This window comes from Cervus canadensis, chromosome 32 (genome assembly GCF_019320065.1).
Source record: "Cervus canadensis isolate Bull #8, Minnesota chromosome 32, ASM1932006v1, whole genome shotgun sequence".
NCBI lineage: Eukaryota > Metazoa > Chordata > Mammalia > Artiodactyla > Cervidae > Cervus > Cervus canadensis.
In genome coordinates, this window is record NC_057417.1 from 33,848,852 (window position 1) to 33,874,495 (window position 25,644).

The 25,644-nt window shown below is 50.3% G+C and overlaps 1 protein-coding gene across 2 annotated transcripts in view; it reads left to right on the top strand.

Annotated features, from left to right (window-relative positions):
* Positions 1 to 25,644, top strand: part of CARD11 (caspase recruitment domain family member 11) — a 104,657-nt gene that overhangs the window by 17,185 nt on the left and 61,828 nt on the right. The gene's annotated exons all lie outside the window — the stretch shown is intronic.

The following is a 25,644-nucleotide window of genomic DNA, read 5'->3' on the forward strand; positions in this document are numbered from 1 at the left end:
ACTCATGTCTATTTAGTCAGTGATGCCATGCAACCATCTCATCTCTGGTCACCCATTTCTCCTGCCCGCAATCTTTCCCAGCTTCAGGGTCTTCTCCAGTGAGTCAGCTCTTCCCATCAGGTGGCCAAAGTATTGGAGCTTCAGCTTCAGCATCAGTCCTTCCAATGAATATTCAGGACTGCTTTCCTTAAGGATGGTCTGGTTTGATCTCCTTGCAGTCCAAGGGACTCTCAAGAGTCTTCTGCAGCACCACAGTTCGAACGCATCAATTCTTTGAAGCTCAGCCTTCTTTATGGTCCAACTCTCATATCCGTATGTGACTATTGGAAAAGCCATGGCTTTGACTATATGAAACTTTGTCAGCAAAGTGATGTCTCTGCTTTTTAACACGCTGTCTAGATTTGTCATATCTTTTCATCCAAGGAGCAAGCATCACGCGGGTGATTCATACATGCAGTGAACACTGAAAGGCCCTGGTTGGAACCTCGGGTCTCATCTGGGCCCCTCCCACTTTCTGTTCTCTTCTCATCCTGCCTCCGTGCCCTTCTCCACCTGGGTCCCCGGTAATCAAGCCAGGATCTTAGGTGCAGAAGTCCTCAGCCTGGAAGTTAGTGGGTCAGCTTAGAAAGAACACCTGAGCAATACCAGCGCTAATTACATCCTTAATTGGGGCAGGGCTCTGAGCTTGGGGTCATAAAACCTTCGCAGGAGATACTAAGGTGTACCCAGACAATGGCGAGAAACAGCCCTTGACCTTGAGAGGTTCTCAGCCTGGATCTGGGAGAACATCCTGGAGAATCAGAAACAGCCCTGGAGGGTAGAGAGGAGATCCCTGCATGTTTAGGTTGTTTCACGGTCAGATGCCTGGGCGTGTTGAAAACGCTCCGCAGCTTTGTCTTCCTGGTATCCTGGATTCAGGTGAAGCTCCCAGTGTTTTGCTGGCCTAGCTTAGGCCTCAGGGGACAATGTCATCACACTCAACTCCATCCCTTGGTCCAGGAGCTCAAGGGGACCCGGGACTGACAGGAGACGCGAGACAGTGATGCCGTGAATTCCATCCCCGGGTCTTTCTCCCCAGACACTCGGGTCGTGTCCTCCAAAGCCGCGTTTGATCTCAGAGGTGGAGGGGGCCACCCTTCCGTCCCAGGTGAAGTGAGTTGGGTGAGACAAGACTCTGGCTGCCTGACGTTTCATATCCGCCTCCCGCTGCATCTTGGTTTTACTTGTTTCTGAGAAACGGGCCTTAATGTGTCCGAACGTTGCTAAGTGGAAGCCGTGCGCGCAGGGCTCGGCTCTCCAGCACCGTGGCTTTCTCATCGGCCAAGCGGATGAGTCACTGCAGGCTCCCCCGGACGCCGTGAGTTCTCATCAGCGGGGCTGTGAGGGTGGTTTGACACTGCCGGTTGCTGCGGGTGGTGAGTCAGCGCCTGGCGTTGCCGTTTTCAGCTGCAGGGTCTCGATGCCCTGAGTGACTGCCGTAGACGCCTTCTGGAATCCGAGTCTGGAACTGGTGTCCAGGCAGAGTGACCTGGTCAGCCTGGTGAGGAGGGGGCTGGCCTGGGAGCCGCTCCATGCCCCAGGCCCCTGACCGGTTGGGTGCTATAGACTGAGCCGTGTTCCCCCCTCCCCAGATTCATATGTTACAATTCTAACTGTGAGTCCCTCTAGCTGTGGGTGGAGCTGGGGTCTTTACAGAGATGATTAAGGTAAAATGAGGTCTCTAGGATGGCCCCCATCCAATAGGACTGGCGTCCTTATAAGAAGAGGAGGTCAGGACATAGACTCACATGGGGGGTGGGGGGGGGGGTGACCACGTGAGGACGCAGGGAGAAGGTGGCCGTCCCCAAGCCAAGGAGAGAGGTCTCAGAATGAGCCCACCCTGCTGACCTCCTGATCTTGGACTTCCAGCCGCCAGGACTATGAGCCAGGAAATTCCTGTTGTGGAAGCCTCCGGTGTGTTGTCACGGCAGCCCCCGAAAACTCAACCAGGAGGCTGACCCTTCCCTCCCCTCCAAACCCCCCCGCCAACCCAAGGCGTTGTGCCAAGCCAAGGCGGGGACCCAGGGTGCCAGAGGTCACTTTGTTGTTGAGTCACTCAGTCGTGTCTGACCCTTTACGACCCTGTGGACTGCAGCACGCCAGGCCTCCCTGTCCTCCACGAGCCCGGAAATCACGGTACAATGGTAAACACGGGCCGCGGCACAGACTCCTGGGCTCCGCAGAGCCCTTTCTCACCTGCAGAGCCCTTGGGTCCCGGAGCAGAGCGGAGGCTTAGCTGCAGGGGCAGCAAGCAGTCAGGGTCCCTGCTGTTCCCCGCCCCACCCCCACCACTGGCATTTCCCGGTAGTACGGGGCACCTCGGCGGGCGTGGTGCTCAGCTAATTTTTTTTTTTTAATTGGCTCACCCGACCCTCTGTGGGAGCTTCTGGGAGTTCATTTTAAAGTCGGAGAGAGGAGAAGCAGGAGCTGGCTAATTCCCCGGTTCAGTTGATGCTCCCTCGTTTGGTAGCTTCCCCGCCTGGCACATCTCTTCTGTGACAGTTGGAAGCTGACAGACGAGAGCCCTGGATGCCCCGCCTCTGCACTGAGGGGTCAAGACCCAAGGATGACATCACGAGGCCCGCCGCCCCCCTCCAGGCCGCTCTGCCTCTCACTGCCCGTCTCTCGTTATCCACCCAGAGGCAAAGGGGCTCCAGGCCACGTGCCCACGGTCCCCTCTGCTCGCGGACGCTCAGAGCGCTGCTCAGGTGAGCTCCCCAGACTCGATGTACCCAGTTCCTCACCCAGCCAGAGGGCCCCCTGCTCCCACCTGCGGCTCCACCCCCCGCCAGTGCCCCCTGCCTGATCCGTTGTCAGCCCGAGCATACCCCCCTCATCCTGCATCTACTCAAGCCCAGGAAACCTGTTCTGCCTTTTCCTCCGCACTCCTGCCTGCCTTCTGTGAATTTCTAAGTCTTGGAGACTTCCCTGGTGGTCCAGTGCTTAAGACTCGCCTTCCAATGCAGGGGGTGCAGGTTCGATCCCTGGCCAGGGAACTAAGATCCCACATGCTTTACAGCCAAAATATCAAAACATAAAACAGAAGCAGTATTGTAACAAATTAAATAAAGCTTTAAAAATGGTCCACATTAAAAAAAAGAGAATCTTAAAAGGAAAATGAATCATGGTGGGAATGTAAGATGGTGCACATGAGGTGAAAAAGTCTTGACAGTTCCTCAAACGGTTAAAGATAGAATTCCCTTGTGACCATCATCAACTCAAAGGACATGAGTTTGCGCAAACTCCAGGAGATAGTGAAGGACGGGGAAGCCTGGAGTGCTGCAGTCCATGGGGTGCCAAGGAGCTGGCCACAGCTGAGCGACTGAACAACCATGTGACCCAGCAGTTCTGCTCCTGGGTAGGTACCGAAAAGAAGTGAAAACAGGCATGCAGGCAAATCCTGCACACCGATGTTCACAGCAACACTACTCTCAAAACAGTGGCGTGGCCCGGAGGTGGAAAGAACCCAAATACACGTTAGCAGATGAAGGGACAGTCCAAGGGTGGCAAAGCCATACGACGGACCGCCATTCAGCCGTGGACAGGGGTGCTGTTATGACACGAGCTGCCATGGGGAGAAGCCATCACGCTCGGTGAAAGAAGCCGGACACAAAAGGCCATTTCCTGTGGGTTCCCACTGATAGGAAATGTCCAGAATGGACGGCTGCAAAGAGACAAAGAGATAGCAGACTGGTGGTTGGCACAGGCTGGGGGATGGACCTGACTGCGGAGTGGCTTGGGGTCTCCTTTAGGGATGATGAACAGGTTCAGAACTAAGTTAACAGTGACAGTTGCACGGCCTCGTGCAATGTGTTAAATGCCACTAAGTCGTACGCTGAACATGGTTCATGTTATGTGAATTTGACTTCCTGTAAGAAGGATGAAATCATGGATTCTTAGAGCTGGAAGGAACTTTGATCCAGTCCGACCTTGTAGGGATGCCAGGAAAACTGCCGTGTTATGTGTGTGTGTGTGTGTGTGTGTGTGTGCATGCTCAGTTGCTCAGTCATGTCCAGCTCTTTGCGAGTCTATGAACTATAACCCGTCAGGCTCCTCTGTCCATGGAATTTTCCAGGCAAGAATACTGGAGGGCGTTTCCATTTCCTCCTCCAGGGAATCTTCCCAGCCCAGGGATGGAACCTGCCTCTCTTATGTCTCCTGCATTGGCAGGCAGATTCTTTACCACTTCGCCACCCGGGAAGCCCCAGGAAGACTCTGTAGGGTTAGGGTTAAACCTTATTTATTTTTATTTCTAAAAATTCATGCATGAAAACATTTCTTTTAAATCTTTCAAGTAATGTAGTGAAGTGAAAGTCACTCAGTCATGTCCGACTCTTTGTGACCCCATGGACTAGACAGTCCAGGAATTCTCCAGGCCAGAATACTGCAGTGGGTAGCCTTTCCCTTCTCCAGGGGATCTTCCCACCCCAGGGATCGAACCCAGGTCGCCCACCTTGCAGGTGGATTCTTTACCAGCTGAGCCACAAGGGGAGACAAATGTAGACAAAGCTATTAAGCTTTCCTTGGCAAGCAGATCAGTGCTGGTCCACTCCCCTGGCTGTGGGTCTGGTGCGTCGCCTTCCAGACCTCTCTCTGGGCACGTGTACGTCATACGGGAACATGTTTCAGTTTTGTGGTGACTATTTTTCTGAGTAGCATCATACAATACTTAACTGTTCTGCAACTTGTTTTCTTCCCTTAAAAATACGTCTTAGAGGTTCTCCCACGCTAGTGTAAGCTCCACTTCATTTTTATCGACACCCGCAGGGTCTTGCACTGTCTCAAAGCACCGTGTTTAAGGTAATCAGTCCTCATTTGATGAGCATTTAGGGGTTTTTCTCCCAATCTTTGGTCTTCCTTTTCTGTACATGCCTCCTGTGCAGAGAGGGGGGTGTTTCTCTAGCTTAGCTGCCGACATGGAATTGCCAGGTATTTGCTATTCAGGCACTAAGTCGTTGCAACCCCTCGGAGGACTGCAGCACGTCGGGCTTCCCTGTCCTTCACTGTCTCCCAGGGTTTGCTCAAACTCACATCCATTGAGTCGGTGATGGCCAGGTGTAGGGTACGTATATTGTGTGTGTTCACGGACGTTGCCACATTGCCCACAGAAATTGGCTGGACTATTTTATATGCTTACCAAGACAATACGAGAGTATTTTTTTTTCCTCACACCCTCGTCAAAACTTTATTTTTGCCAAGACTGAAGTTTTTTGCTGCTCAGATTATTGCAGTGTGCTAAAGTTAATCGTAGCTGATGCCGATTGTTGATTACGTTCCAGACACTGCCCCAAGAACTTTACTTGTATGTATTGACTCATTTCATCCCATAACAGTCTAATGAGGTGCGGTCCTTTATTGTTCCTGTTTTATAGCTGACAAAACTCAGGTGCAGAACGAAATCTTACTGTTTCAGGTTTTCCCTTGATTATTCCTGAGCTGAAGTATTGCTTCATGTTTATTGATCACATAAAATTCTATGACTTGCTGGTTCATTTTCCTAATTTCCTCTCCTACCGTATTCCTTGCCTTTTTCTTATTGTCGTTCTGCACATTAATCTTTATTTCACGTATTACAGATGTTTTCCTAGAACATAGCTTACACTTTAACTTTGTGGCACTATTTTCCATCACACAGAAGTTTTAAATTATGATGTACTCACATTCATCAATCTTCGCCCAAATGACATTAGCATATTATGGCTTGTTTAAGAAGGCCTATCTTATCCCAAGGTTATAAGCATATTTTAAACTTTGTTTCCTCTAAAACTTTTGGAATTCATTATTTCATTTTTAAGTCATTAATCTATCTGCAAATGACCTCATCACAGGAGCAAAGTAGGAATATCATTGTCTCCAAATTGTTAGCAGATTATCCCAACAGTTATTGAACACTCCTTTTATCTCTGTGTTGAGTTGAAACAAAACCCTAATCAGGCGTTAATTTTCCACACAGAGGTGAGTTTGCCGGGCCTTCGTTCATTGTTCTGATTATCTGTCGCTGTTCCACTGCAGCCTATTGTTCCTCAGTGTTTTGATATCTGGAGAGTTTTAAGTTGACTTTTGTAGCCACCTTACTGAGCTCATATTCTACCGGTTTATGATGTCATTATTGTTGCTTTAAAAATAACTTTTAATTTATGGTTTTATATTTCTTTGGTGTATAGATTGAAGATGGTGTTCTTTTGTAATTTTTTTTAAAAAATGTTACATTTCCATCAGCCAACATGCCATATGTTATTTCTGCTTTTCATTATTGCTTGAATTTCTTGTGGCTGATACATGGTGAATTTTTGCAAAATTTCCACCTGTATTTGAAAAGAATTTTTCTTCCCTATCTACAGAGTTCTGTAGAGTCATTAGCACAAACATGTTAATCATTCTGACTCCTCGGTAACCATGCTTATTTGTAAGGAGGCCCCCTCCTTAGGGGCCTCACGATGTCTCCGGCTGTGACGGCGTCTTTGCCGTTTTTCTTGTTTCTCTCAGGGTTGCTTTCTGTGCCTCAGAGCTGTGTTGTGAGACCCAGAAACGTTCACGGTAGCTGACAGTTCCTCCTAATGATGTGCAATCCCCTTTGTCCCTTTTGATGCCTTTCCTCTCGATTCTCTTGTTGACCCTTTTATATTTGCTGTCATTTATGATAGACTTCCCTGGTGACTCAGTTGGTAAAGAATCCGCCTACAATGCAGAAGACCTGGGTTCAATCCCCAAGTTGGGAAGATCCCTAGAGGAGGGAGATTTATGATACACAGGACTTATCCTTATACCTTAATCTGTATTTTTCTTTTCCAAAGGTTTATTGTGATCACCTTCCTTTTTGCAGAATTCATCAAGATTTCTTTGTTCTGTTTTTTTTCTGTCATGCTTTGCTGACCACCTGTCTAGTTGTTCTATTCATTATTAAAAGTGGGCTATTGAAGTCTCCAAGTATTATTGTAGAACTGACATGTCTTCCCTTAATTCTGTCAATTTTTGCTTCATATATTTCGGGGGCTCTGTCGTTAGAGGCATATATTTGCGTAACTGTTATTTGAATCGATAGATTGACCTTTTATCAATATATGAAATCCTTCGGCTCTTGTAATATTTTTTAACTTAGAATCTATTTTGTCTGATTGTAGCACAGTTACCCCAGCTCTCTTGGGTCACTATTTGGGAGGAATGTCTTTTGCCATCCTTATTAGGACCCTAACGACCTCTTTTTAACTTAATCACCTCTTTAAAGACCTTGTATTCAAATAAAATACACTTACTCCTGAGGTACAGGGCATTAGGCTGTCAACGTATAAATTTGGGGAACACAATTCAGATCATATCAGGTATGTATCATTGTTTCTTTTTTCTAAATTAAAAATTATGTATGTATTTATGTACGTGTTTGTGTATTTGGCTGCCTCGAGTCTTCGCTGTGCACACAGGATCTTCGTGCGTGATGTGGGATCTTTCCTTGCGGAGCGAGGACTCTCTCGCTGGGGCCCGTGGCCTGCAGGGCACGTGGGCTGCGCCGCTTCGCAGCGTGTGGAATCTTAGTTCCCCAGACCAGGGATCGATCCCTCGTTCCTGTGTTGGAAGGTGAATTCTTAACCACTGGACTACCAGGGAAATTCCACTATTGTTTCTTATATCCTCATTTTTCCCCTTGGAATTTCTTTCCTCCGTACTGACATGCATCATTTGGTGATTGTTTAAATAAAGGTCTGTGGATGGTAAATATTTTGAGTCCTCGCATGTGTGAAAAATGCTTTTGCCTAGTTTACACTTGAGTCACTGTTTAGCTAAATATAGATTCTAGCTTAAAGATAATATTTCCTTGGAACTTGAAAGATAACGCCCCCATTCTTGTATCTGGTACTGCCAGTTAGTCAGTCTGATTTTGTTTCTTTGTAGGCAGTATATCTCGTCCATCTTTTAGGATTTCTCCTGTGAGCCATGTGTTCTGAGGCTTCTCACATTGTGAATAGATGTGGTCTTCTTTCTCGCATCTTCCCGGCAGTCTGTGTGTCCTTTTAAGCTGAGGACGCATGTCCTTTTCCAATTCTGGAAATTATTTCCTTAGAACGTCTTTGAGTTTGTCTTCTGCATTCTTTTCATTCCCCCTTCTGAATCACTGCTAAGAGAAATATTGGAATGTCTGGATCCATCTTCCATTCTCTCAACTCTTTTTTCATTCTCTCCGGCCTCTCTTTTTTTCCCCCCCCTGGATCCTGGGAGAATTTCTCAATTCCATCTTCCAGCTCAGTGATTCAGTCGTGGGCTGTATCCATTCTGCAAATACAGTCCACCTGCTGGTTTCCGTTCCAGTGATCTTTTAAATCTCCATTGGCTGAGCCCATATCGCTTGCATCTTTCTGGGGACGTTAGGTATGCATGGTCTAGAGATTTGTTCTGCTGGCTCTGTGAACCGCCTCCCTGGTGTGGCTTCTGTTTGTTGCGTGTGGTTGTTTCTCTGTAGTGGTGCCGGCTTTCCTTGAAAGTCTGGTGTTTCTTGGGGTGGGGGCTGTATTGACATTGGACATTGTTCAGAGGGTCCCTTGGACAGCAAGGAGATCAAACCAGGCAATCCTAAAGGAAATCAACCCTGAATATTCATTGGAAGGACTGATGCTGAAGCTGAAGCTCCAATACTTTGGCCACCTGATGCGAAGAACTGACTCACTGGAAAAGATCCTGATGCTGGGAAAGACTGAGGGCAGGAGAAGAAGGGGACAACAGAGGATGAGATAGTTGGATGTGTGTCACTGACTCAAACATGAGTTTGAGCAAACTCTGGGAAATAGTGGAGGAGAGGGAAGCCTGGCAAGCTGCAGTCTATGGGGCTGCAAAGAGTGGGACACGCCTTCCCAACTGAACGATTGTTCTCCATGATCTGTCTGCCGCGGCTGCATCTGTCCACTGCAGCCTTTTTGTGTTAGAGGGATGAGCCCAGGTGTGTTGTGGGGAAAGATGCTTTCCTCGGCTCTGAGGCTGCCTGTTCCTCCTGGGTCTCACCTGCAAACCCACCCCTTCTCCCAGGCACTCTCCCGCCCCTCTGCCCACCAAGCCCAGAGTCGCAGTTCTCACCTGTGGGAAGACGTCCCCAGAGTTTGCAGCCTGGCTGTGGGAGGCAGAGGGGGTTGGCAGGGGTTCGGCCAGCCTGCCCACGCCTGCCCTGGGCTCTGACTCAGCATGCTAGGGCCACTCCTGTGTCTGGCCCTCTCAAGCTCGGAAGTGACCCTCTCTGCTGCCATCTGGGCTCATCTTTTCTCTTCCAGTCTCTGGGCTGTGCATAGTCACGCAGGCGTGTCCGACGCTTTGTGACCCCATGGACTGTAGCCCTCCAGGCTCCTCTGTCCATGGAGATTTCCCAGGCAAGAATACTGGAGTGGGCTGCCATTTCCTGCTCCAGGGGATCTTCTCAACCCAGGGGTGGAACCCGGGTCTCCTGCATTGGCAGGCGGATTCTTCACCACCACTGCCACCTGGGAAGCCCCTCACAGCCTCTAGTTATCAAAAGATCCTTCACAGTTTCTCGTCCACTGGGTTAGGCAGGGGAGGAAAGGGAGAAATTGCATCACACACAGAATTTTCTTTCTTCGTACAGTCTTACATTTTTTGCTGTTTAGTTGCTAAGTCATGTCTGACTCTCTACGACCCCATGGACTGTAGCCCACCAGGTTCCTCTGCCCATGGGATTTCCCAGGTAAGCATACTGGAGTGGATCACCATTTCCGTCTCCAGGGCATCTTCCCAACCCGGGAATCAAACCCATGTCTCCTGCATTGGCGTGTGGATTCTTTACCACTGAGCCACCGGGGAAGCCCCTGGTCTTACGTCTTTTAAGTGCCTGTTTTACATTATTATGTCACTTTGAATATTAAGTTAATCAAAAAAGCCCACAGTGTTTTTTCTGTGTTTTTTTTCACAAGCCTCTGCCATGCCAATTCTCCCTTATCCTGTCCTTGCACACATTTTTGAGGCCAAACTCAACACTTTGCGTGTAAGTCTGTTGAATTCCATCTTGTGATTTGGGCCATATAGTCTTGCCTGTCAAATCTCTGAATATTGATGAGCGCATTTATCATATTAACTATCTCTTCCAACTCTGTGTGACCTTCGGACCCAATGAGATTCTCCTTTATGTCTCCACTCACTTCGTTGCCAAAAATGTTGGCACACAGTACAGCCAGAAATGAGCTCTTTGGTGTCACCGCTTGAGACCTCACCCAGGGTTTATTTATTTATCCAACAGACCTTTATAAAGTCGAGTGGTTGTCAGTACCCTTCATGTAATGGCTCAACAATTTGTGAGTTCACCTGTCAGGAGAAACAGTTGATCCAAATTCTATTATCTTACCCTCAAGGTTATCATGAAAAATTAGTCAGAAGCTACCACCAGGACGTGCTGGTTGTTAATCCGAGCAGATGAGCGTGTAATTGTCTGTTTCCTGGTTGCTCTGGTGTATCCGTTTGCCTCCCCAGCCAGAGAGTGGGTGTCTTGTGTCGAGGGACGGGGGATACTGATGTCATTTCCTGGGGGTGGGGGGTGGGTGTGCCGTTATGCACACATAGGCATTCTGGCCTGGAAGCCATTGCAGTCAATACCGTAAGAATGCTAATACACCACACCAGGGTCGGGAGATGTTGTGATTTCGGTCTTGGAGATGCACAAGATGGGGAAATACCTTGCACCCATTACCCCACTGGTCATAGCAGACTTTGACTGTCTGTCTCCAAGCCTGGGCCTCTGCTTTGCACACACATCCTTGCCAAGCATGGCCTCATTGCCCATTCCACAATTTGGGAAGAGGTTCAGAGAATGCCACCCCCAGAAATCCCACCCGACAAGAACTAAGGTGAAATGAATGGGGTGCCCACCCAGCAGAGGTTCACCCACTAAAAAGGGAATTGAACTGGGTTGCTGGGGTGACTCATTCCCTGACCGGTTCCTTCGCTCAGCAAACGCCACGCCAAGGTGTAACCGGGTGCAAGGGAATGTCACCACTGAGCGTGTCCGTTAGCGACATGACCCCACCACAGAGGTAGGGTGTTCTCATCTGAGAGAAAGAATCGGCCACGTGCTTTTTTCCTGAGCTGCCCTGGGGAGACTGTGGTTTGAGGCCACTCACACGTTCCCGTCTCCTAAACAGATGCAGAAAGTCCTCAAGTGGACATGAGTTCATCAGGCTTCCCCAGGTCGGTGGACGTGCGTCCTGAGATGGTGTTTGTCAAAATGTGTTCTGCCGAAGACTAGCCCTGGGAGTTGATTCATGAAATAAAGGTTCTCTGGTCAGACAACGTGGGGAAGGCTGAATGCTGCGTCTCCCTTAAGGAGATGCACACACAAAGACTCTGAGGAGTCCTGCTGTGACCCAGGCTTCCAATCAGCTTGACCGCATCCATCCGGTATGCCTCACTGTTTTTTGTTGGCTAAACACACTTATTCAGTGGTGTTGTTCAGTCGCTAAATTGTGTCCAACTCTGCGACCCCATGGACTGCAGCACGCCAGGCTCCTCTGTCCTCCACTATCTCCTGGAGTTTGCTCAGATCCACATCCATCTGTGGATGTGATGCCATCCAGCCATCTCATCCTCTGCCATCCCCTTCTTTTGCCTTCAGTCTTTCCCGGCATCAGGGTCTGCTCCAGTGAGTCGGCTCTTCGAATCAGGTGGCCAGAGTGTTGGAGCTTCAGCATCACTCCTTCCAATGAATATTCAGGGTTGATTTCCCTGGCTTATAAGTCAGCCCCATAAAAACCCAGTGGCCCAAATGACCCAGGATGAAAGGGAAAATACTAAATTTCCTCGAGCTTACAAAACAGCTGCATGTCCCAAGTGGAGGGTGATCCCATGAAAGCATCACCAGCTTCCTGGTCTCTTTGTGGAGATTTCACTTACCCTCCCTGTGGTCAAACTCTCCTGCCCAAATAGACCCGGCCTGGTGCTAGGGATGCTCAGGCACGCTGTAGACAGCCTCGGAAGCAACCGTTGAGATCAGCAGACGGGAGTCGTTACCTGGGAAGGCCTGTGGGGTCTCCAGGGCAGGCTGGGAGCTTCAGGGGAGCTGCTGGCCTCCCTCCCAGCCCATAACGGCGCTGCACGGCTGGAGTCTGATTTCTCCCGCTTGCTGGAGCTTGGCTCTCGGTTATCCTGGAAACGCCCGAGCCCCCTGGGCTCTGCACCCTCCCAGCCAGTGATCCCCGCTGCTTCTCCTCTTGCAGCCTCTCTTGCAGTTTCTTTCCCAGCCTGTTTAGAGCTTTGATACCCCCACCCTGGCTGGTTCTCGGGCCTTTCAGCCCCTCATCCCGTAACTGTCATTTGCTCAGGAACTCCGAATGCCCTGTCCCCATGGGGACCCGACATCCCATCTCCATGGTAACCTGCAGAAACCTTGGGATGCCCTGGGACCTGGAGCCCTTGGATGTGGCCTCTCCCTACAGGGACCCCCGGTGGGGAAGTGATGAGGGGTGGGCAGGAGGAGGTCCAGCACCTTCGGGGGCGCAATGTAGACAGAGGCATCCACTCCTGTGCCCTTCCTCACTCTGGGTTCTTACCAAAGGCACATCGCTGAGTTGATGTGACAGTGGATTAAGGCTACTGAGAGGCCCCTTCAGGCAAAGATTCATTATTAATCTCCCAGGCTGTGATGATTAGTCAGGCAGGAGAACAGCAGACCACCTGGGGAAGCGTGGGCAATCTGCTTCAGCGCGCACGGCCTCCGAGTGATCCGCAGGGGCTCAGAACCGGGTGGGCTCCGTCAGCACTCGCTGACTGTTTACTGGGGTCTGGGCCAGGAGCTAGGAGAGAGGGCTAAGTGAAACTGACGTGGTCCCCAGTAGCAGGAAGCCTCCGGGCCGGCAGCAGCAGTGACATCGTGTGTGCACACGCCAGCCGGTACCTTACAAAGGCCCTCCTCCTCCGTGGAAGCGGTCAGCCCTTCTGTGTCCAAGTCAACCCCCGACGTCCAAGGCCACCGTCATCCTCCACCTCCCAGGTTGTCCCCGCGCCTTCACTCTTGCCTCCCAGAGTCTGTTCTCCATCCGGGCCTCTTCTGTCTGTTTCACGTGCAGACCACATGCTGTCATTCTCAGACCCGAAACCCCCTTGCAGCATCTCCGGGGTCCTTCCCGAGACCCTCAGGACCCCCACGACCTGGCCCTGCCACCCTCTGGATGTCACATCACATCTCCTCTCCCTGTGGTCCCAACACTCCAGCCCCACTGACCCACTCACAGGTCCTTCCTCTGCACCACCCATCATGGGGGGCCGCCCCCCACGCCCCCAGCGAGGCTGTCGGGCACGTGAATATACTCAAACAAACCAAGATGTGATGGACACATGAATCCTCTCCTGGTTTCAAAGTCTTAGGATGAAAAAGGAAAAGGATGCAGGAGATCTCATCAACTTTTTTTTTTCACACTGATCAGATGTCCAGAAGATCATATTTTGGATATTAGGTGAAATGTTCCACAATATATTATTAAAATTAATTTCACCTATTTCTTTAGACTTTCTTTGTAATGTGGCTGATAGGAAATTTCAGGGGACATCTGTGGCCCACAGTCCCGGCCGGCGTCCTCCTATCAGGGATCCCCATCCTGACCTCTGTGGGCCCTTTTATTCCGCATCTTTGCGCCAGGATCCCTGCTCCCCTGATGATCCACTTAGTTGGTTCCTCCTCATCGTTTGGGTCTTGGATTAAGACTGACTCCGGCCTCTCGGACCTCATCAAAGGGCCTGCACCTCTGGGCAGCTCTCTGTCCGAGCCTGTTTGTTTCTTCCTGGTGTTAATCGCACTGTGCAAACGTTGCCACTTATTGTCTATTCCCCACGCATGCTGCATGCCAAGCTCTGTTCAGAGTCTTTAAGGTGTGTCCACTTGCTAAAGCCTCACCACTGCCCTAAGAGAAAGAAGTTTCCCATTTTACAGATGGAACAACAGAGGGATTCCCAACCCAAAGGCCTGGCTTCAGAGCCTGCTATTCTGACCCAGTGAGGGCAGGGACCTCGCTTGCCTTGAGTTCCCATCTGGCACATGTTGGCGCTAAATAAGTCTTCGTTGACTATCCAGTTGTTCATCAACAGATGGAGGGACAAGCGAAATGTGGTCCATTCACACGATGGACTGCTACTCAGCCAAAACAAGGATGCAGTGCTGGTGTGTGCTGCAGCGGGGATGGATTTTGAAAACATCACACCAAATAGAAGCTGCCAGGCACTGAAGGCCACATATTGTTGGGTTGCTCTGGTGTGAAACGTCCACAGAAGGAATCCATAGAGACAAGAGGCAAAGCAGTAGTTGCCAGGGGCTGGGGGAGGGAGGGGCTGGGGAGTGACTGCTAGAGGGTGTGGGATTTCCTTTGGGGTGATGCAGATGATCTGGAATTAGATGGTAGTGGTGGTCACACAGTCTCATGCGTATGTGGAAACGCATTGAATTGTACTCTTTTTTTTTTTTTTTTGAATTGTACTCTTGAAATGGTGACTTTTATGGTGTAATGGTGACAACAGAGGAGGACGTGGTTGGATGGCATCACTGACTCGATGGACATGAATTTGAGCAAACTCCAGGAGTTGGTGATGGACAGGGAGGCCTGGCATGCTGCAGTCCATGGGGTCGCAAAGAGTCGGGCACAACTGAGCGACTGAACTCAACTGATGGCGTATGAATGAAAGCTCAATATAAACAAACAGATTTTATGTTGAGTAAGTGAATCGTCACAGAGCAAACGGGAAAAGCCAGGATTCACCACCTTTCTCGCAGGGCCATCCAGGGATCTGTTTGCAGATGCAAAGTTGCACCCGAGTCACTTATTCATCCCGTATTTCTCCTGTGTATGCAAATATGCCAGGCGCTTTGCCAGACATCACGTTGCTGCTTCGAATAAGACAGGCGGGGTTCCTGACCTTTGGGCTCCTTCAGGGAAGTCAGGGGGTTCTGTGGGTGCTTACAAGGCGATGCAAGGAGTGGGACCCGGGGGTGAGGCTTCTTACCCTGGAGCCCAGGCCACCACCACCCACCCCAGCAAAATTACATCGTTAGTTTCTCGAATGGAAATGTGCCATTTCCTTCAGTGATGAATTCAGGGGACAGGCCATCGCAATATCGGAGACAGCACTTTTAACCTTGTCACCAATGGAAATCACAAATACTGGATTGGCCAAAAAGTTCGTTCGAGTGTTTCCATCACACGTTATCGAAAACTCAAAACGAACTTTTTGGCCGACCCGATATTTTCATATCCCGTTACGGTTTTTGCAGATGCCTCAGAATCTCGTTGGCCTCCCCCTATCTCAAACTCAGGGCATCAATAAGAAGGCACACATATTAGAAAATCACAGTTTTTAAAATATTTGATAATTCTATTTCACTATAGCTTGTAATTCTCTGTATGTTATTTCATGTGTTTAAAAACATTATTCTGGAAGTGGCTCCAGACACCGTATGGATTCCAGAAAGTTACGAGCCATGGCCCCTGGGGGACCAGCTCCTTGTTCAGGAAAGATCCCGGTGGTTCCTGTAATGAAGGAGGTGGGCAGGCCTGAAAAGGCAGAGGAATGGCAGATGAAGGCCGAGGTGGCCGCACCAGTGACCAGAGGGGTGACGCTCGCCTTCCTAAAGTGGCCCCCGGGCAGGACAGAGCTTGTCACGTCTGGTCCTCAGCGAGCCCAGAAGGACCTGAGTTGCTGGGTGTTGACAAAGGACAGGCTGGCCAGAGGGTTCTGGGGTCCTCGGACAAAGGACAGCTCCTTCAGCAGGACATGATTCTTTTAGCCCACCTTGGCTGGTCGAGATTGGTCTTTGTAGCTTGAAAAACGCTTTGAGGACGTGTAGACGGAGATATCTCCAAGGAGCTTTCTTAAAATACCCCCAGTGAGGGATGTGGAGCCCTTGACACCTCACTCCAGTGTAAGAGGGGAGTCTCCGTGTCAGGACGGTGATGAAAGGAACCCACGCTTCTGTTGCAGAAACCGTCAAAGGCAGGCACGTTACGAATGGCGTGTCCGCCGTTAACTGTAAGTGTCTTGGTTTTATGGGCCTGTGTCACAACCCTAATGTTACTTAAGTGTAGTTTGGTGGTGTTTTTTATTACAGTTTCCCCCTCTTCTCCCCACAGCTGCTAATATTTCCTGTCTCTGTTCCCCACTCTGCCTTGTCACCCATTATCCATTACTGTCAGTGCCCTGCCGGGGTGTCCTTGGAGAGGATTCTTAATGGAGCTGTCCTGGCTAAAGAAATTCAATGTGATTGAACTGCAGCGAAGAATCAAAATCCAAATATCTGAAAGGGATGAATAATAACTAGGTATTAAAGCATATTGGTTATTTATTACTGGCAGAAGGCAGGAAAACATTAGCATGTAAAAAGCTGTAAATTAATCACGGCTGGGGATAGGAAACCTGAAGAAGTCACCTCTATCTTTGTTAACTCTGTTTTGTTATTCTTGATGTGTTCCCGCGTCCCCACTCCTGCCCTTCCGTGATAGATTTTCATCCCAGCTGGCTAGCTGCAGGCACAAAGGGGGGAGATTAACCCCCCCCCAAAATGGTTAATCTCATGTCACCCTGTGGTTAAAAGAGGGCAGCCGGGGGAATGTGCGTCTGTGGGCTGATCTCGAGTCAGACCCTGGCCAGGCCACTCGCTCACTGTGACCTCAGACAAGTCACTTGCCCTCTCCAGGCGCTGGGTCTCCTGTCTGTCAGCTGCAAATGATTCTGAAACCTTCCTCAGGGCACCGTCACGGGGATTAAACCAGATACTGCCTTTGCGTGTTTAGGACCGTGGCTGATGGCAGCTGCTGGTGACAGAAGGACAAGGGCCTTGCCACTCAAAACGCTGTCAGTGGTCCAGCGCGGCATGAAAAATGCAGATTCCCAGGGCACACCTCTGGCCACCTGTTTTAGGCTCTGCCTTCATGAGATCTCCCGGCGAGACAGTTAGACATGAACACGTGAGAAGCCCTGCCACAGTGTTCTGGTACATATTAATACAAGGGAGTTTTTAGTGAATTGGAGAAAAAGATGTTCCGTTTTATGATCTAACCGAGAAAAAGATTGTTTGCATTCAAAGAATGTGTTGACTGAGCTGGAAGGTACATTGGAAGGCTTTGAATCCTGCTGTCTTTGGCCCTGAGGACTCTGAGGTCTGGAGACGGGAAGCATCTGCCCAAGGCCACTGAGTTGGTGTTCTGGTTAAGTGTTGTTGCATAAAAACCACTCCAAAATGGAACGGCTTTAAACCACTTGAAACCATTTGTTTCGCTCCCGAGTCTGCATGTTGGGCTGAGCTTAGCTGGATGCTGAGCCCATGTGCCTGCTCTACGTGCCATCAGCTTGGGGGACCAAGACGGCTCACTCCATGGCCATGGGCGGGGATCTGGGTCTGACGGCTGGGACCCTCTCTTCCTGGGCATGGGGGCCTCTCCCGGCTGCTTCCACCCCTCACAGCATGGCGGCTGCGTGGTCAGAGTGAGTGTCCCAGGCGGCGCTAGTGGGAAAGAAACCTCTGGCAGCCCAGTCTAGTACTCTTGCCTGGAAAAGTCCACGGACGTAGGAGCCTTCAGTTCAGTCCCGTCGCTCAGTCGTGCCCAGCTCTTTGTGACCCCATGGATTGCAGCACGCCAGGCCTCCCTGTCCATCACCAACTGCCAGAGTTTACTCAGACTCATCTCCATTAAGTCAGTGATGCCATCCAACCATCTCATCCTGTTGTCCCCTTCTCCTCCTGCCTTCAGTCTTTCCCAGCATCAGGGTCTTTTCCAATGAGTCAGCTCTTCGCATGAGGTGGCCAAAGTATTGGAGTTTCAGCTTCAACATCAGTCCCTCCAATGAACACCCAGGACTGATTTCCTTTAGGATGGACTGGTTGGGATCTCCTTACAGTCCAAGGGACTCTCAAGAGTCTTCTCCAACACGACAGTTCAAAAGCATCAATTCTTCAGCACTCAGCTTTCTTTATAGTCCAACTCTCACATCCATACATGACTACTGGGAAAACCATAGCTTAGATTAGACAGATCTTTGTCAGCAAAGTAATGTCTCTGCTTTTTAATATGCTGTCTAGGTTGGTCATAGTTTTTCTTCCAAGGAGCAAGCATCTTTTAATTTCATGGCTTCAGTCACCATCTGCAGTGATTTTGGAGCCCCCAAAAATAAAGTCTGTCACTGTTTCCATTGTTTCCCCCATCTATTTGCCATGAAGTGATGGGACCAGATGCCATGATCTTAGTTTCCTGAATGTTGAGTTTTAAGCCAACTTTTTCACTCTCCTCTTTCACTTTCATCAAGAAACTCTTTAGTTCTTCTTCACTTTCTGCCATAAGGGTGGTATCATCTGTGTATCAGAAGTTATTGATATTTCTCCTGGCAATCTTGATTCCAGCTTGTACTTCATCCAGTCTGGCATTTTGCATGATGTACTCTGCATATAAGTTAAATAAGCAGGGCGACAATATACAGCCTTGATGTACTCCTTTCCTGATTTGGAGAATTCTAGTACTCTTGCCTGGAAAATTCCACAGACAGAGGAACCTGGGAGGTCCCTGTGATCCATGGGATCACAGTCAGACACGACTGAGCAATTTCACTTCACTATCAGTGCAGGAGATACAAGAGATGAGGGTTCCGTCCCTGAGCCAGGAAGATCCCCTGGAGGAGGAAATGGCAACCCACTCCAGTATTCTTGCCTGAAGAATCCCATGGACAGAGGAGCCTGGCGGGCTACAGTCCATAGGGTTGCCAAGTTGGATACTACTGAAGCGACTTATCACACACACGCATGTTATAAATTGCACATTAGAATGTTGTGAGTTTTGCTTTAAGCCACTAATTAATTTTTGAAGGCTTTCCCTCCTGGTTGCCTGTATTTTTTAAAATTTTTTAATTGGAGGATCATTGCTTTACGGTGTTATGTTGGTTTCTGCTTACAACAGCATGAATCAGTCATAATTATATATATATCATATATCAGAATATAATATATATATATCCCCTCCCTCTTGGGCCTCCCTCCACCCACCGTCCCACCCCGTTAGAGCGCCGGGCTGGGCTCCCTGTGTTACGTAGCAGCTTCCCGCCAGCTCTTTCTCTTACGCGTGGTGGTGTGTAAAGAGACAAGCCAATGCTAGTCTCTCGATTCTTCCTTCCCTCTCCTTCCCCCGCTGTGTCCACAAGTCCGTTCTCTATGAAGCCACTAATTATTTTTTAAAGAAATCGCAAATGGAAGAAATTTTATCTTAACTCACACGTTTACCATGTTGGCTCTCTTCAGTTCTTCATGCAGATCCTCGTTTCTGTCCGGCATCGTACTTCTTCAGTCTGGAAAATATCATTTAACATTCCTTACACTGCAGGTCTGCTCATGATGGATTTTCTTCAGCCTCTGATTTCTCAAAGAAAGAGCCTTTGTGTCATCTTATTTTTGAAAGATATCCACTGGGTCAAGAATTCCAAGTTGCCCTTTTGTTTCATGGCTTTAAAGATATGGTTCCGTATCTTCTTTGCATTGTTTTTTGAGTGACCAATATTTTTATCACTAATTCATTTTATGTAGTGTATTCTTTTTTTTTTTTTTTTTTTGCTGTATGCTTTTAAGGTTTCTTTTTATATTTGATTTTCAGCAGTTTAAGATATACTTGTGTATATTTTCATGTTTATTTTGCTTAGAGTTTGTTGAATTTCTTAAATCTGTGGATTGATATTTTTCATTAAATTTGGGGGGGGGAAGTTAAAGGGATTTTTCTTCCACATTTTCTCTTTTCTCCTCTCCTTCTAGGACTCTAATCTCATGAATGATAGACCACTTGATGTTATTCCACAATTCACTGATTTTCTGTTCATCCTTTTGCACCTTTTTCCGTCTCCATGCCTTGGGTGTATAGTTTCTATTGCCCTTTCTTCAAGTTCACTGATCTTTTTCTTCTGTAGTGTCCACGTGTCAGTTAAGCCCATGTATTGAATTTATAATTTGTATGCTCTAGATTTTAGGTCTAGGGTTTTCATTTGGTTATTTCTTGTTTCATGTCTTTTCCCTTCTCCTGTTCCTATTTCCTTTGTCTTTGGCATACTTACAATAATAGCTCTTTCAAAATGTTTGTATGCAAATTCCAACATTTCTGTAATTTCTGGGTCTGTTTCTATTGACTGGTTTTTCTCCTTGTCCACTTACACATGCATCTAGTAAACATTTTTTTTTTATTGAGTTCTGGTCACTGTGGGTGCCAAGTTTCTGGATTTTGTTGTTTATAAGTTGTGATGAGTGTTTATCTGGCAGATGGTTAATTTGTGCGTGAATAGGTTTGATTCTTTTGAACTTTACTTTTTAGCATTCATTCATTTATTTGGGGGGTAATTGCTTTGCAGTGTTGTACTGGTTTCTGCCATAAGCAGTGTGAGTCAGCGACAGGTGTACACATCCCACCCAGTCCCACCGCCAGACCTCCTTCCCACATCCCACCCAGTCCCACCCTTCTAGGTCGTCTCGGAGCACTGGCTTTGACCTCCCTGCTTCATGGAGCAGACTCCCACTGGCTCTCTCTTCTGCATATGCTGGTGTATGTTTGCTAGTTACGTGTGGACTGGTCCTCATTCTGGAGTTGGAGCAGCCCTGCTCTTCAGGTGTGACCTTCTTGGTCTCTGAACTTTCGGGGGACTCGGTGAGGCCCTCCCGGCCTGGCTGATGGGAGCCCGAGCCTTCGTCTGTCTGTGTGTCCCCTGAATCGCTCCGTTTCACGGCCCCGTAGTGCTCGTTCCCGGCTCAGCTTGCGGCGTCCCGCGTGTGCTGTGCGGTTCCGTCCTCAGCCCGCTCGTTCTCTCGGGCTTCCCTCCCCTGCGGCCCTCCTCCCGGGCTGCAAACCCTGCAGCCCTGTCCCTGTCCGTCACCTCAGTTTGGGCTCCGCCTCTCTGCCCCATGGTATGTAAAGTGCATCCAGACCAAAAGCCAGTGCCCATGAGGCTTGTTTCGTTCAGTGGCTCCGTTGGACTCTCTGCGACCCCATGGACTACAGCACACCAGACTACTCTGTGCTCCGCTATCTCCCGGAGCTTGCTCAAACTCATGTCCATCGAGCCGGTGATGCCATCCAACCGTCTCATCCTCTGTCGTCCCCTTCTCCTCCTGCTTTCAATCTTTCCCAGCATCAGGGGCTTCTCCAATGAGTCAGTTGTTCGCATCAGGTGGCCAAAGTATTGGAGCTTCAGCTTCAACATCAGTCCTTCCAAGGAATATTCAGGGCTGATTTCCTTTAGGATGGACTGGTTGGATCTCCTTGCAGCCCAGGGGACTCTCAGGAGCCTTCTGCAGCACCACAGTTCGAAAGCGTCCATTCTTCGGTGCTCAGTCAGTCGAGGCTTACCCAGTCAGTTTGCCTTCCACCAGGCTTATACTGAGCCTCCTGATGTTCAGTGTCTACAAACAGTTGTTGCAAACCACTTCTCCATTTTATAGTTATTCAGCATTTTCACTGTTGTTCATGGCATATTACTTTCCACAAACCTCACAACTGATCTGAATTCACCAGGCCAGATGAGAGGCTATGGTGAAAGACTGGCGATGAAGGATCCATTGTTGTAACTAGCATCCATTGGGCATTCTGTCCCCAAATAAGACCTCGAGTACACCCTGAATTCTTGTTGTATGAAATATTAGATTTTTATAGGAAATAACTGTGGGGCGTAATTTTTACTTTGCAGAAGCCTTCATTTTATAAAAAGGACTAGCTGCAAGTAAACCGTGTTCTTCCTTAGCCTATTTAAGAGATTGGAAGATGACCATTGTAAGCAGAGCTAGGTGACGGTCAGCAGAGCCTCCAAGCCTCAAGTCCTGGCAGTTGCTTCCAGGTGGAGCCATCAGTCAGAAGCAGAGTCAATGCACCACTGAAGTGTCGGCGTGTCCGAGCATCCAGGATGCACTAGACAGGCCAAAACGAAGTGAGGGCCACGGAGGGCTGTCGTATAAAGACCTGGTCCAACTTGGGGCTTGGTTACCCCAAAGGATCTTGAGTGTCTTGAGCCAAAAAGTCCAGGCAGGGTGTGAGCCAAAGAGACCAGCATGTGTCTAGAAGGTTCTAGGAGTTTAGATGGGGCGGACAGGTAGGTCAACAACCGGTGTCTCGTGAAGAACTAGAGTCGTACTTCTCCGTGTGTGGAGAGCCTGTTCAAATGCACGCTCGGCCTGAGGAGGTCCAAGGTGAGGCCTGAAATGCTGCAGGTCCGACCAGCTCCGGATGGTGCTGAGGCTGAGGGCCACAGACAGCCCTCTGGCTGGTGAGGACCATGTAAGCCAGAGCAGCTCCTCCTGGGGAGTCAGCTGTTGCTTGTGGCCCAGGGGAGACCTCAGTGTCAGACTCGTAGATGGAGAGAAGAGGATCTGACTTACATAAACGTAGCTTACCTGTACTATTTCACCCTGACGCTTCTTGTACCTGTTGGGGCTAGCAGTTATACCTGAGGGACGCCAGGCTCCAGCAGACCTGAAATCTCAGCTGTGACCCCAGGAGAATTCCCCGGAGAGCCGTAAGGAGCCACACTTGCCCTTCCTTCTTGTCCAGGAGCCCGAAGGCCAGCAGGATGGCAATAACCTTTAATTTGGGGGAAAAAAAAAAAGAAGGGCTTTCCTGGTGGCTCAGTGGTAAAGAATCCCGCCTGCCAGTGCAGGACATGTGCGTTCGAGGGAGGCTTCCACGTGTTGCGTGGTAACTAAACCCCTGCATCGCAACCACTGAGCCTGTCCTCTGGAGCCCAGGGTTACAGGTGTCAGTCATGTGGTCGTGCCCGACTCTGCGACCCCAGGGCTGTAGCCCTCCCGCTCCTCTGTCCACGGGATTCTGCAGGCAGGAATACCGGAGTGGGCTGCCATTTCCTTCTCCAGGGGATCTTCCTGACCCGGGAATCAAACCCAGGCCTCCTGCACTGCAGGCAGATTCTTCATAGTTTGAGCCCAGCAGCTGTAACTACTAAAGCCCGTGCACCCTAGAGCCTGTGCTCCCCAACATGAGAAGCCACCGCAATGAGAAGCCCCCCCCCAAACTAGCGAGCAGTCCCCACTCTCTGCCACTGGAGGAAAAGCCCGCGAAGCAACAAAGACACAGCACGGTCAGAAATAAATAGTTTGGGTTTTTTAAGTTAGCAAGAAAGCAACGCTCAGACTCTCTTACCTTCTGCCATAAACGTTTCTCTTGAGTATGATCTTGTGTGCCTGGAGCACAGACTGTCTGAAGCTGGATGCTGCGGGCTCTGTCAGGACAGGATGTGGCCCTTCCTCACGTCTAACGGATACTCATGTTTGGGGAGTCTGTGTGCCTGCTCCCCTGTGTACACATGGAGTGTGCGCATGGCAGGGGGGCTCTCCACGTGTAAAGGACACGTGTCACACCATCCACACACGCCTGGATTTAGACACAGATGCAGAGCACACCTAAGCTGGTGTTGGCTTTATTTCACCAGCGACCACAGGGACTGGGTTTTGTTTCCCCGTCATGTTTAGGAAACTAGCAATCACATCTTAACCTCGGCTTCTTGGATAACGTGTGGAATAGTCCGTTTCTGGTTAATAGGGCTTAAGACGTCAGTAAGTTCTGGACTTTGGGTTTAAGTACTAAGCTCATACATGGAGGGTGATGAAGAAGGCCCCTGTTAACCGAGCATCTGCTCTGCTCCAGGCAGGCTCTTTAGAAATGTGTTTAGTCATCACTATAGCTCTGCCAGCTGTGGGCATTACGATTCTTATTTTATAGACGAAGCTGTTTATAGATTATTTATGAGTTCCTATTTATAGAGGAACTGAGATGGGGTAGTTGGAGGAACGGGGTGGGTGCTGGGTCTGGCGTGTCTTGTGAAGTGTGGGCCCCACAAAGCCTTTCACCCAGCGATGTCTGGAGTCAAGGAGAGGAACTGGGCTCCTTCTAGGCTCTAGTGGTTTCTCCTTCCGCTTCTGGACAGAGACCCCGTTTTCTTCCCAGCCCCTTCCCTCTGCTGGGAGACAGAACCAGGCCTCTGACAGGGCCAGCATGCCCGGGAACTTCCCACCGACCCAAGGAGGGGCATCCCAGCCAGGGCCGCGTCCAGTCCTCTGCCCGAGAGAGCGCCTGGCCCCCGTCCCGGCCTTCCCGGCCGAGGCGTCCTCCCTGCTCCGGCCCCGCGGGGATGAGGGAGGAGCCAGAGGGAGCAGGAGCCGGTTCTGTTGTGCGCGGGCTGCTCTCTTCCCCTCTCTGCTTCCACGGCGACTTCATTAGCAGCAAACTGCTAATTGAACTTCATATTTATGGTCAGAAAATAAAGTCATTGGACCTTTTTGAAGTAGGATTTTATGAGTCTTGACTCTGACAACTGAGTCAGCAGTGAAGGGCCTGTGCCGTTGAGAGTTGTGGTTTCAAGGCAGAGATAAATAAGCAGACAGCGCGGGGAGGAGGCCCACCCCAGTCCTTGGGCGGAACCGGACCTCGGTGGGTTGGCCGGCGGGACAGACGGGGCTCTGGGCGGAGGTTCCTACACCGAAGCCACCACCCGCCTCACCCGGCCGTGGGCTGTGTTTCGTCTCCGGGGTCACCAAGCGCCCGTGGAGCTGTTCGCATCACAGAACCGGCTGTTTTGGCTCCGTCTCCTCCTCTCTGTTCTGGAACGGTCAGTCCTGCCCGCGGGCTCAGACGCGCGCCTCCCGGGACGTGGGCACAGGAGGCTCTCGACGCCACTTCCTCTCGTGTGACTCGGGTCCCGCTGCTCCTCTGAGGGTTCCTGGGGCTCCCTTTCCACCGCGGCCTCAAGTAGCCCCTCCTCCTGGGGGAATTCTGCTCCTTGGATGTTGGCTTCATCCCTCTTGTGGACCCTTGACAAGCCCCATGGGGATCTCCTCACCAAGCCGTGGAAAAAAAAAAACTTCTGCGATCCGTATTTGGTCTCTCCGATGGGGCGTGTTTCAGAATTCAGAAGGGACTTGAGGGCTTCCCAGCCTGGAACATGGGCGGACGTCCTCTGCCCTGAAATCCTCCCACGACGGGGCGGCTTCCGGCTGCATCGTCCTTGCTGCCTGTTGCCTGAGCCTGGAAGCGTCCGCTTCTCGGAGGCGAGGGGAGCAGAGAGGAGAGGTGGGGTGATGAGAGATCAAGTGTGCAGGGGGGAGACGACCATGGTCAGCCCCTGCTTGCCCCCACCCTGGTGGGGGTCCCGGACCCAGCGTTCAACACCTTCTCCTGCAACAGATCCTCTTCTGCTACACGGAGGGCTGAGTGCCCTGGTCTCCCGGGCAGGTGCTGTGAAGAGCAGGAGGAAACTCAGAAGGAGGGCCCAGCAGGTCCCGGCCGGGCGGGGATGTTGTAATTCGGTGAGTGCCTCGGCTCACTGCGGCCCCTGCTCTCCCTCGCCGGTGCGTGGCCGCGCCCGTGGCTGAAATGGCACCCAGGCCCCCTGCCAGCCCCGAAACCCCATTACCGTGTGCTCTGACCATGAAGATTGCACCTTCACGCTGCACTTCCCTGCCATCGATTGGCTTGGGGAGTCGTCTCTCCGCTGACAGCGTCGTGGCGATGCTCATGGCGCAGCAGGTGACGAGGGGCCCCCCACCCCGACCCCGCGAGGAACCAAACCGCCAGCATGGCCCGGCACTTCTCACGGCTGCGGGCTGAACCCATGGCGGGA